The 13,895-nt window shown below is 36.2% G+C and overlaps 1 pseudogene; it reads left to right on the top strand.

Moving 5' to 3' along the window:
- Positions 1–11,424: 11,424 nt before the first annotated feature.
- LOC125818377 (uncharacterized) lies at positions 11,425–13,652 on the top strand (annotated as a pseudogene).
- The last annotated feature ends 243 nt before the right edge of the window (positions 13,653–13,895 follow it).

Raw genomic sequence — 13,895 nt, 5'->3', positions numbered from 1 at the left:
GAAATTGATGAACATAAAGATGAAGAAAGTCCCTTTATATAGTTTTATCATGAAATTTTGGTAAATTTGTTTAGTTATTTTTTCGTCCCCTAGCTAGTTGGTAAGTAGACTTGTTCTTCAATAGTGACAAAGAATAATATGAGATGAAGTCAAACATAAAACTTGAGGGCAAATGGAGCTAACATTTTGTAAATTTATTTGATTCCTTCTTGTTTACTATATAGTACATAATATCCATGAAGAACTTCCAAGGACGGCTTTAAAAGTTGAAAAAAAAAAGGTTCATTAATATTTATCCCTCACTAAGTAAAAAAATTTATGTTTAAAATTTGTGAGTAGTGGAAAGTTACTTATGTCCTTTGTTTTTGTTTTTTAATAAATAATTTTTAGCCAACAGAAGCATGAAACTTAGAGAAGGATGAATCTATGGACTCCCCCTTGCTTTGTGTTAAAAGATATATTTCTTTCGTTTTAATTTGTTGATCTTACTTTTTTTTAGTTCGTTTTAAAAAATAGTATTTTTTTAATATAATTTTTTAGTTCTAATTTTTCATTTGACATGTTTGGAAATGACAAGTATCACAAGATTAAAAATCGTTTACATTCATGTATCTTTAGTTTAAGATGATCAGATTCAAAAATCTTCATTACTTTCTTAAATTCTCTTTCAAGTTAAAATAAGACAAACAAATTAAAATGAGTTGCCTTTCATCCACACCAAAATAAATAGAGTTTTTCGACCAAAAAAATAAATAAATTGCTAGTGATGAATTAGAAAGGATTGGTTGACGAAATATGAACCGAAGACTAAACTTTGATATACCCCAGAACAAAACATTTTTGTTATCACGAGATATATTGCCAGCAACCGATCATTTGATTGAATTGAAATTTGGAATAAGTGCACGTGACGATATGAATCATTTGAAAATTTCATTCTGTATCAGATCTTTAACAAGATCAGATTGGCTCTGATTCATTTAGAAAATAGTTAGTATAAATAATATCCTCTATATGGCCTCCATTCATATTTATCTTATTTTTCTTCTTTTTTTCACTTCTTTCAATTATTTTTTCTTGCAAAATCATCTTCTTAACTCATATCTCTTCAATTACATAAATTAAATTCTTAATTAGTAATAATAATATCCATAACTCTCAAACATATCATATTCATAACCTATAAGATCACACTAAAAGTTTTTATTTTTATTTTGGTGTCATTGCATCGGTTGAAGAATTAGTGGGAGATATGTTAGAATATCTTTTTTTTTTTTGCTTTGAGGTACCTTATCCTTTGCAATTATGATTTCATATATTATTTTTAATTAGGAAGCCTAATTTTTTGAAGTATATTTTTTTTTGTGGATAATTATTTGGATAAATTTTTTGGTGTATTATCCTTATGATTCTCTTTACTATAACCATAATAATGGAGATTCACTTTAGGATTAATATTTGTTTATTACGTTTCTTGACCTTTCTATTTAGGAGTGAAAGTACTCAAACGAAAATTAATGGATTTTGAATTATATGGGTTGGTTATTCTCTATTTTTTTAGGTGTTTAAGAAGTAAAGTTTTTGTTATATTATATTCTTTTTGGCTATTTATGTTTTGTCAAAAATGATCATATATGCAGAAGGACTTATGATTAAATGTAATTTTCTCCTTATTCGTCATTTTGTATTTTCTTTGATGAATAACTTTTTAACTTATTCGATCATATTTTGCAGATTATAGAAGAAATATTTATAATGAAAATTGTTAGATATCCTTGCATAATTCAATTTTACAAGGTAAAATAATTTGATATGTTTGATATTATTACAATTCTTTCTATGTTGAAATCATATATTTAATATTATTAGTTTGTATTCGTGAAGATAAAAATCATGATTATTTTATTTTTAAAAAAAATTATTTCATTTTTCTCTTTGCTCCTCTATGTAATTCTTGGAGAATTTGCTCTTCAAAGTTTTTATTTGTTTAGGTAAATTTATCTCACTCTTTTTTGTTGGTAAGGTTAATTTATTATGTTTGTAGGTCAAAATATTTTTAAAAATAGAAGCAGGAAAGGAGTCATGATATGGCCATGCTACTTCAGAAAGTATGTGCATATACTTCTATAGTCTTATGGACCAACTTTTAATAACTACAATGATAGAATATGAAAATGTAAAGCTAATTAATTTATAACTTTTAAAACACAGTTGATTTCTTTTTTTAAACTTGTTTATTAATATGTAAATTTGCAATTTTTAATTTTTTAATTTTTTGTTATTGTTAGAATTTTTCAAAGATCGTTACTAAAAGTGTACTATGTTGGATGTAAACTCTTAAAATTTACTATTTGAAAAATTCAAAAAGATGTTTGTGTCTCTTTTAACTTTTTTTACCGAGAGAGTAATTGTTATTCCTTTGTGGACCCTAATTCATCATTTATTTCCAAGGAAATATGTTTTTTTTTGTCATGTTTCTTTCTTGGTTAAAACATGACATCTTGATTTAAAACATGACATTGTAGAAATTCAAAAAAGAAAAGAAAAAAGAAATGCAATGAAGAGGAATTGGTCAAAATAGAAAGTAATTTTTAGAACGTTTCGTATGATAAGTCAAAAAAACAATATATGATTAGTAAAAAGTGAAGCAAAATTTGATTTAATTATTCAAGTAAAAATAACAATTTTTGAAGTGTCTAAATATAAAAAGAAAAAGAAATGAATTCAATTAATTTTTTCATGACATGATTTTTGCTTCATTTATGAATAATAACATTTTTGCAAGCGAAATGCTTTTAGATTGAATTGTATACTTATATATTTGAAAGTAAATCAATTTTATTTTTTTAGCTTTTCCAAAATTCTACCACATTTTTTAAATATTATAGTATTAATATGTTATGTTTTTAAAATATTATTTTTTAAAACTATCATCATTGGTGCTTATGTTTTTTTTTTTTTAATCATTTTTTAAACTTTTTTTCTTATACACCCCTTGAATTGTATACTTATATGGTATGTGATTACTCTTTACCATATTACCATAATTTATGGAGCAATTTATGCACTTATGTTTCACACAAATATAGGAAAAAATTGTAATATGAGAGAAACATCTTACAATATTTTCCAAAATTGCAAAACTCTTTTATGTATTAAATAAAATTAATTTCAAAAAGAGAAAAAAGTAGTCAATATGTCCGAGTGGTGAAGGAGACAGACTCGAAATGTGTTGGGTGTTGCCTGCGCAGGTTCGAATACTGCTGTTAATGCTTCTTTTTTTCTGCCATAAAAAATCTATCTAATGGACATTCAACCCTTCATCAAAAATCAATCTAACGGTCTCGGTGATTCTGCCTCCTTCCACTAATCGTCTCTTCATCAAAAATCTATCTAACAGTGATTTTGCCCCCTTCCACTAATCGTCTCTTTATAAAAAAACTATCTAACGGTGATTCTGCCCCCTTCCACTAATCGTTCTTCATCAAAATCTATCTAACTAATCGTTCTTCATCAAAATCTATCTAATGGACATTCAACTCTTCATCAAAAATCTATCTAACTGTGATTCTGCTCCCTTCCACTAATCATCTTTTCATAAAAAATCTATCTAACGGTAATTCTGCCCCCTTCCATTAATCGTTCTTCATAAAAAATCTATCTAACGGCGAGCATTCAAATCTTCATCAAACGGGCATTCAACTCTTCATAAAAAATCTGTCTAACGGTGATTCTGCCCCCTTCCACTAATCGTCTCTTCATAAAAAATCTATCTAATGGTGATTCTGCCCCCTTCCACTAATCGTTCTTCATCAAAATCTATCTAACGAGCATTCAACTCTTCATCAAAAATTTATCTAACGGTGATTCTGCTCCCTTCCACTAATGGTCTCTTCATAAAAAATCTATTGATCTAACATTGATTCTGCCCTCTTCCACTAATCGCTCTTCATCAAAAATCTATCTAACTAATCGTTTGTCACGACCCGATATCTCGAGTCATGATGACACCTACTATAATCCACCAGTAGGTAAGCTAACCCGTAACCCAGAACAACAAGTACTGGGTTTGAGGGCAGAAACTAAACAAGAATAGGCAAAATTTAAGATAACAATATAAACAGGTAGAAGCAACCCAAAAACATATATACAAATAAAGATCCCTCCCAGATTCTGGAAGTTACTAGTACAAAGATACTAACAAAATGAGTACAAGTCCCAAAAGTGGACCACAAAGACTAGACTGTCTCGAAAGGTAAAAGACAAGTTCATATATACAGATGAAGATTGAAATAGTACAAAACGTCGTATGCTCACCCCCGTCTCCGGATCAGACTGCTCCAAACTTGATCAACGCTGACTACTGGTGCTCGGACCTGCATCACGAAAACAGATGCAGAGCGTAGTATGAGTACCAAAACAATAGGTACCCAGTAGGCATTATAGGCCGATTGAACTAGAAAAGTAAAGGCAATAAGAAAAAAAGGAATAACACAAACAAAGGTCAAGAACGGAAATCTAACTAACAATGGAATGCACACGAGTGTAGAAAGAACTAACTAAAGTAATCTATAAGCTAACTACACCTAACTGGGCCCCCATAAGCCCAAAAGGTACACTCGTGCGCAAGTTTAATTAAAAACCCGAACGGACCCCTATAAGCCCGACGAGTACACAGAATAACTATAACTAAAGAGAATCGCATATGAGAACCCAAGAATGGAGAACACGAACTAGAACCTCAACCCTAATTAGTAGAATCTGATAGTACGGAGGCCGGACCTCGAACCGGATGCTCACCAAAAGTACCCAAGTAACCAATCACAAGTATCAAGTATCTGAGGCCGGAACTCTAATCGGATGCTCTATATAGGTATCTGAGCAATAGAGGCCGGACCTTAAGCCGGATGCTCCATATAAGTATCTGGGCAATAGAGGCCGGACCTTAAATCGAATGCTCCATATAAGTATTTGGGCAATAGAGGCCGGACTTTAAACCAGATGCTCCATAAAAGTGCCAATGTAGCTGCTGAAAGAGTCCCAATTGATCCATGGTCATAAATGTATGTGGAACGCCGTCCACACTTAGCCAATCAATGTAAGTCCTTGGAACCAAATCGAAAATCAAATTTAAATCGCGAACCAGAACTAGCGTCGCCGACTTAACTCGTGAAGCCGTAACATCGGGGAAATAAGGATAACTATCGTCGGAGAAAGCGTATCGCCTAGCTAAGGCCCAAACTATCAGACTCAAATCTGCTACTCCAGTCTAGAGGGATCTAAGCCGGCCGAGCGACGTCGGGGTAAAACTAAGGCCTATCGAATCCGAATCATGTATTTCTAAGGCAAACCCTAGTCAAACCTAAACTAAGGCCTAACATGCTTCAGATAAACAATATTCAAACATACAAGTACTCCACATAGCAAGGAGGGTCAATTAGTAACACATAACATGCTCACAGTTACCCAATAATTCTCGAAATAGGCCGAATACATGATTTTTAAACACCTATATGTGATTCAATAACTACCCAACCCAAATCCTAATTAATCAACATGCATTCACATTCTCGAGCTCAATCTAAGAGGGAAACCGTAGCCTACCTGTAGCTGATCACACGCGTTCCAAAATCACTTCTCCAGAGCTTTCCCTATCCGAACGGCCTCGAAACGCTGACCCGCTATCAAAAATAGAGTCACAACGTTATTACGGTGGTTTAGACACCAAAATCACAACAAACGGAGGTGAGTCAATTTTTGAGTCAAAACGGGAATCGTGGGACCCGCACCGAATTGGCCAAATTTGACTCCGTCAAGATACCCTAAACAATACCCCAAACTTGTGTTCCAAAATGGAACACAATTCGGGGCTCAAAACGCAGCAAAACCCAACAAGCAAGAAAACCACACTTTAATCACTTAAAAGAAAACATTGCAGCAGTCTAAACTTGAAATATGCAAGGATATAATGGTGCCCAACACTCCTTGAGCACTCTACGACGAAGCCATGACAATTCTCAACACGTGGGACATCGAATCACCCAAAACCGAGCTAAAATGAGTGAGATATGACCAAAACAAGAATGCCAAAAACAAAGGCTCAAAAAGGGTACAACAGTCAAGTTAATTGCGAAATTTACCTCGAACTATGCGCACCCGACAACTTTCGAACACTCTACAGCGAAGCCACCAAAAATACGAAGCTCCCGCACTTTGAATCGTCTAATTCAGATGAAAGATGAGAGAGTTACGAGGGTTTTATGTTTGGGAATGTTTGCTGATATATCTACATTATATAGCAGATTTTCTGCAATTTTTTTCCAAAATTAAAACCTCCGACAGGGTGCTCTGAACTCGTTCGGAACCCCGTGCACGCAAACGAGATATGCAACCATACCAAATTCGATATTCCAGACTCAATGACACGGTCAAAATTTCCATACAAGGTCATCTTGACAAAAAGTGGGTCCCACACTCAAATGTCATTTTAAGTCAAAAATCACAAAAGAGCTCAGAAAAATATCGAAAACCTCAAGACACAAAAAAAAGGTCAATCTAGACCAAACTTGACATTTCGGAGCTAACCGCGCTGATGGAATTCTCATCCAAGCGCGTTTACTCAGAATGTTGACCAAAGTCAAACTTAGGCTTAAACTTAAAGTTAAAACGCCTAATCGCACCGACTCATACTGAAAATCTTGAGAGTCATGCCGACCATGCTACTAACCTAAAATGACCCTTCCGGAGCTGATGGAATTGTCAGAAATGGATTCCGATGTCATCTTCTTGAAATTTGATCGAAAATGATCGTTCAAGGTTCATAAGCTCTAAAACACAAAAACTCGCACCATAACCAAACGAACGACCAGGTGACCGAACTGTCAGTCCCAGCAAGTCATTAAAATGACTTGAGGTCGCTACAGGAATGCTTTAAATGACATACAGAAGGCAAGATACAGAAATGACCAGGAGGGTCATTACAATATCCATTACTAAAAAGGACTTTTGTCCGCGAAAAAAAGGATCAAGAAGTACCTGAAGGCTCAAACAAGCCGGGAAACTGTTCTCGCATCTCCTGCTCGGTCTCCCAGGTAGCCTCCTCGACTGGACGATGCCTTTAACGGACCTTAACAACAGGAATGGCTCTCGAGCGCAATTTCCTTACATCTCTGGCAAGAATGGCGACTGGCTCCTCTACAAATATCAAACGATCATCCAACTCGACTGCATTGTATTGGAGGACATGGGACTCATCAGGAACATACCGTCGCAACATCGAGACATGGAAAATCGGGTGGATGGCTGAAAATGCTGGAGGTAGGGCCAACCATAAGCAACCTCCCCAACTGTCCGAAGTATCTCAAAAGGCCCAATGTACCTGGGGCTAAGCTTGCCCCGCCTCCCAAACCTCATCACGCCCTTCATGGGCGACACACGGAGGAATACCCGATCACCAACAGAGAATCTCAAAGGTTGACGCCTCTGATCCGCATAACTCTGGTGCCTACTCTGAGCCGTCCTAAGCCTATCCCAAATCACCCTCACCTGATCCAGGGCCTCCTAAAACAAATCTGTACCACGCGGCTTAGGCTCTGTAGACTCAAACCAACCAACTGGAGAGCGACAACGCCTACCATATAAGGCCTTGAATGGGGCCATCTGAATACTAGAGTGGTAGTTGTTGTTGTATGCAAACTTTGCCAAAGGCAAGAACTGGTCCCACTGACCTCCAAAATCCATAACACAGACCCGCAACATATCCTCAAGGACCTGAATAATACACTCCGACTGGCCATCCGTCTGTGGCTGAAAAGTTGTGCTAAGGTGGACACAGGTGCCCAACTCCTCTTGAAAAACCCTCTAAAAGCTTGAAGTAATTTGTGAACCCTGGTCTGAAATGATAGAAACAGGCACGCCATGAAAACGGACCACCTCCCTAATGTAGATACGAGCCAACCTCTCGGCACTGAAAGTAGTATGAACAAGAAGGAAGTGTGCTGACTTGGTCAATCGATCCACGATGACCCAAATGCTGTCAACACCTCTAGAAGTCCGAGGCAACCCCACAATGAAGTCCATAGTGATACGCTCCCACTTCCACTCCGGAATGGGTAATCTCTGGAACTCGCCACCAGGCCTCAAATGCTCGGCCTTTACCTGCTGGCAGCACAAGCAACGGGAAACAAAGTCAGCAATATCTCTCCTCATGCCACTCCACCAGTAATGCTGCCTCAAATCATGATACATCTTCGCTGTGCCCAGATGGATAGAGTCTCTAGACTCATGGGCCTCAGAAAGTATCAACTGTATCAAATCTCCAACTCTAGGAACACAGATGCGGCCGACGAATCTCAACACTCCATCAGGATCTTAGGTAGCCTGACCACCATCACCAGCTAACACTCGATCTCTAAGGGCCACCAAGGCCTCATCCTCAAACTGGCAGCCACGGATCCTATCAAGCAAAGAAGATTGAACTCCCATATAGGCTAAGACGCGTCTAGAATATGAGATATCCAACTGAACCATGCTATTAGCTAAGAACTGAATGTCCAAAGCTAAGGGTCGCTCCTCAACAGATAAGAAGGCTAGACTACCCATACTCACCGTTTTCCGGCTTAAGGCGTCCGCTACCACATTCGCCTTACCCGGATGATAGAGAATAGAGAGGTCGTAGTCCTCTAGGAGCTCAATCTAGTGACGCAACCTCAAATTAAGGTCCCTCTGGCTCATGATGTACTGAAGACTCCTATGATCGGTATAGATCTCACATCGAACTTCATACAAGTAGTGCCTCAAAATCTTAAGCGCGAAAACTACCGCCGCCAACTCTAAGTCATCGGTGGGGTAGTTGCGCTTATGAATCTTAAGCTGCCTCGACGCATAAGTAATAACCCGGCCACACTGCATCAATACACAGCCCAAACTAACACCGGATGCGACCATAATAAACTGTGAAGCCCTCACCCTCAACTGGAAGAGTCAATATATGAGCGGTGGTCAATAACTCCTTGTGCCTCAAAAAGCTCGCCTCACACTCCTCTGACTAAACAAAGGGAACATCAACACTAGTCAATCGAGTCAACGGGCTACAATAGTAGAAAAACCCTCAACAAAGCGTCTGTAGTAGCCTGCTAGTCTGACGAAGCTCCGAATCTCAGTAACTGAGGTGGGCCTAGCCCAATCACGAATAGCCTCAATCTTCACCGGATCTACCATAATGCCCTCTTGGACATAACATGCCCCAAGAACGCTACAGAGTCTAACTAAAACTTGCACTTTGAGAACTTGGCATAAAATCGCTGATCTCTCAAAGTTTGGAGCACAACCTTCAAATGTTGTTCATGCTCACTCCGGCTCCGCGAATATACCAGTATGTCATCAATGAAGACAATAACACATAAATCAAGGTATGGCCTGAACACACATGTCATCAAGTCCATGAAGGCAGCATGGGCATTAGTCAACCCAAATGACATCACCAAGAACTCATAATGACCATAAGGGGTCCTAAATGCAGTCTTAGGGATGTCCGCTGCCCTAATCCTCAGCTCATGGTACCCGGACATCAAATCAATCTTAGAAAACATGGCGGCACCCTGAAGCTGATAAAACAAATCATCAATACAAGGCAAGGGGTAACGGTTCCTCACCGTCACCTTGTTCAGCTGTCTGTAGTCAATGCACATCCTCATAGTCCCGTCCTTCTTCTTCACAAACAGAACAAGAGCACCCCAAGGCGACACACTCGAACGGATAAACCCCTTACCTAAGAGATAATCACGAAAATTTCCTCAAACTACGTGCATCGAACAACTTTCGAACACTCTACAGCGAAACCACCAAAAATACGAAGCTCCTGCACTTTGAATCGCCTAATTCAGATGAAAGATGAGAGAGTTATGAGGGTTTTATGTTTGGGAATGTTTGCTGATATATCTGCATTATATAGCAGATTTTTTGCAATTTTTTTCCAAAATTAAAACCTCTGACGAGGTGCTCCGAACTCGTTCGGAATTCCGTGCATGCAAACGAGATATGCAACCATACCAAATTCGATACCAGACTCAATGACACAGTCAAAACTTCCATACAAGGTCATCTTGGCAAAAAGTGGGTCCCACACTCAAATGCCATTTTAAGTCAAAAACCACAAAAGAACTTAGAAAAATATCAAAAATTTTGAGACACAAAAGAAAGGTCAATCTAGACCAAACTTGACATTCCGGAGCTAACTGCGCTGACGAAATTCTCATCCGAGTGCGTTTACTCAGAATGTTGACCAAAGTCAAACTTAGGCGTAAACTGAAAGTTAAAACGCCCAATCGCACCGATTAACACTGAAAACCTCGGGAGTCATGCCGACCATGCTATCAGCCTAAAATGACCTTTTTGGAGCTGATGGTATCCTCAGAAATGGATTCCGATGTCATCTTTTTAAACTTTTAATCGAAAATGATCGTTAAAGGTTCATAAGCTTCAAAACACAAAAACTCGCACCATAACCAAACGAACGACCAGGTGACTGAATTTTCAGTCCCAGCAAGTTATAAATGACTTGGGGTCGCTATAGTAACACTCTAAATGACACACAGAAGGCAAGACACATAAATGACCAGGAGGGTCATTACATCGTTCTTCATAAAAAATCTATCTAACTGTGAGCATTCAAATCTTCATCAAATGGGCATTCAACTCTTCATCAAAAATCTATCTAACGGTGATTCTTCCCCCTTTCACTAATCGTCTCTTCATAAAAAATCGTGATTCTGGCCCCTTTTACTAATCGTTCTTCATAAAAAATCTATCTAACTAATTGTTCTTCATCAAAAATTTATCTAACTAATTAATCTTCATAAAAAATCTATCTAACGGTGAGCATTTAAATCTTTATCAAACAGGCATTCAACTTTTCATCAAACATTTATCTAATGGTGATTTTGCCCTCTTCCACTAATAGTATCTTCATTAAAAATCTATCTAACGGTGATTCTGCCCCCTTCCACTAATCGTTCTTCATAAAAAAATTCATCTAACTAATTATTTTTCATAAAAAATCTATCTAACGATGAACATTCAAATCTTTATAAAAAATCTATCTAATGGTGAGTCTTTCCACTAATCTATTTTCCTAACTGATTTAGGCGACAATTTTTTTCCACTTTCAAAAATTTTGAACTTTTCTTCTTCCAATTGTTTTTGTTTCACATTCTTACCTTTTTCAAATCTCATCTATGAACCTTCTTCTCTTCCCTTTAGTGAATTCATGGTATTGTTTGGATTTGTACTACTAATTGTAGTACAAATTCATTTCGTCTTACTGATTGTATCTAATGTATCGATATTATTACTCTTTTAGCTATATTATTGATGAAATTAACTAAAAAATTGATAGTTCTTATGTATAGCCTATTGAAAATATTAATGAATCAAGTCCACCGAGGCATTTTCAGCTACAATGAGGATAAAAATGGTAAAGATGATGATTATCCTCATGATGATGTTGATGATGATCTTAGGTCGGAAGAAAAAGACGATGAAGTTGAGGTTGTTTCTAGCGAGGAAGATAATACATCGTCGCCATCCACATCACCAGTATCTCTGTCACTGACAATTGACGTTGTCGTCCAGGAACCACTGTACCTTTCGATTATCAGCCAAAGCGATAATTCCACCAAGGAAATGCTTCGTATACCCAATAAACCAGGCACAATGAAGGAGAAATTGCTTGCCAAATTCAGTTTGAGTGGCGATGAGGTGAGTTTAATGATTGTTATTTGTGTTTAGTAAACTGATGATAGACGGAATTTGTGAAATGTAATATGTACTATGCATTCCTTTTTATTTTAATATTTGTTTTGTGATAAGACTTATACTTTGTTTGGCATTATGTGGTGGATATATGGACCAGTAGGTCGAGAATTACTAGTTGACGTCATCATTTAGAAGTGCATTTATAAAGGGACAATACGACAGAAAAACGAAAAAAATTGTGTTGTCCAAGACTCTAGCAGGATGCAACTGAAGCTTCAAGTTTTGTTTAAAAATATGAGATTAAACTTTTTAGATAGATAAATTTATTTCTGGCAAAAAAAATACACTGAACAATTTATTCAATTATTGTCTAACAAAATTTAATCCTAGCATATGTGTGCACTTTATCTGCTATTAGGTGATGTGTTTGCTGTGAATATTCTTATAGGAGTATGATTTCTATGAGATTTTATGTTAAATGACACAATTGTGTTCGATAAATCACAAATGAGGTTATTAGTTGAAAGCTAAAATTATGTGTTATCTGAATGGAAAAGTTGTTATGCTCTCATCCAAACAATGATTAATATAACGTGTGTTGTTACTGCTACATAATAGATTATAATCCATAGTTTCATTGTTGGTGTACAACATCTATTAGTTGTCATATTTAACGAAGTGCAATATAAAACACCTCTGACACTTCAAATCTACATTTCATTTTATGATGCCAAAAGTTCCATTTTATGTTGTTGTGTATTGTTCATTTATATGAATCTAATATTTTCTTTTGTTTCTTGACTTATGCTACTCGTTATTCATTTCTGCAGTTTCATGGCTTACAATGTATTGCATGCTAATGTTATTTAGTCTTTCCTCTTCAGAAAGAAATAGTAGAGGAATTTTCAAAAAATGATGTTAATTCACTCATTTTATCTCTTAACAAGAAAAACCTCGATAGAACTCTGTTTCTATTAAGATGATACTTAAGAACCCGTCTCCAAAATGTAGCTTTGAATTATATTATCTTACTATGTATTTGATTTAGGTGAAATTCATATATGGAAAAAGCTATAGTTTTTTAAGCTATTAGTGGTGTCTTTAAATCATGATCTATTTGAGTGTCATCAGATGTCATCTCTGACTGTTTCCCTGCAGCTTATCCCATCTTCATTCATTTCATAATTAATGTTTGACTACAGATCGAAAATCATGCATTTCACATAAAAAATAGTGATTTATAGAATCGTCTATCTAAAGAGGAGCAAAAATTTGCTGAAAGGTAAAGTTGTTTCTCTTAATTCCAAGTGTTCAATGGTACCAAGTTTATAATGTTATATAACTCAGGATGATTAGGTGTATTGATGATACGAAGGAACATTTGGTTCAATCTGTTCTCTCCGAGTTGACTTATGGCATCAAGTCTCACTTGAAGCAATCTTCACTAAGTTTGGCAGATGACATGGGTAAGCTTGCCATACTCTGTACAAGATAATTGTGTTGAAATTTGTTCAAGTCCCTTGCAGTCTCTTGCACTAATGTATGCGTCTCTTGCACTCATCTCAAATATAAAGACTTTCAGGGTTTACGTTTGTATCGAAACAATAGTTTCTCTTCTTGTATGCATTTTAGTTCCTGAGCCGCAGCTAGATCAATGTGTTAGCTGCAGAAGCTAGATGTTTTTTGAATCTTTTCAGCTTAATGTCATGTAGTCTTCTTTACTGCATCGTCATTTTGCATAAGAATCCTACCTTGTTATTTTCTATTCTTGACTTCCATTAATTTTCTTTTATGACAGTGGGGAAGAAAAAGTGAACATTGAAGCCAATGATCTGGATACTTTATTTTACAAGTCTATAAAGCCACTTGTGGAGAGTGAATAGATTGATTTGGTATGAGAGTATAAGATACAGAGCAATCCTATGTTGTGTGGACTCTCAAAATATGTGTTTGTATTGTTTTGAGAAATATAACAATCTATATATGTCTTATCCTATGGTGCATAAAATTATAGATGTTGGGAAATTATAATATCTTATTATGTCTTTGATTTAGGTGATTCATATATGGAAAGAGCTATAGTTCTTTAAGTTACTGGTAATGTCTTTAAAGCATGATATGTCTGAGTGTCACAAGATTTT

Source organism: Solanum verrucosum, unplaced genomic scaffold (assembly GCF_900185275.1).
Source record: "Solanum verrucosum unplaced genomic scaffold, falcon-dt-bn FXZP01000253.1, whole genome shotgun sequence".
Lineage (NCBI taxonomy): Eukaryota > Viridiplantae > Streptophyta > Magnoliopsida > Solanales > Solanaceae > Solanum > Solanum verrucosum.
This window is presented reverse-complemented; position numbering and strand designations above follow the sequence as displayed.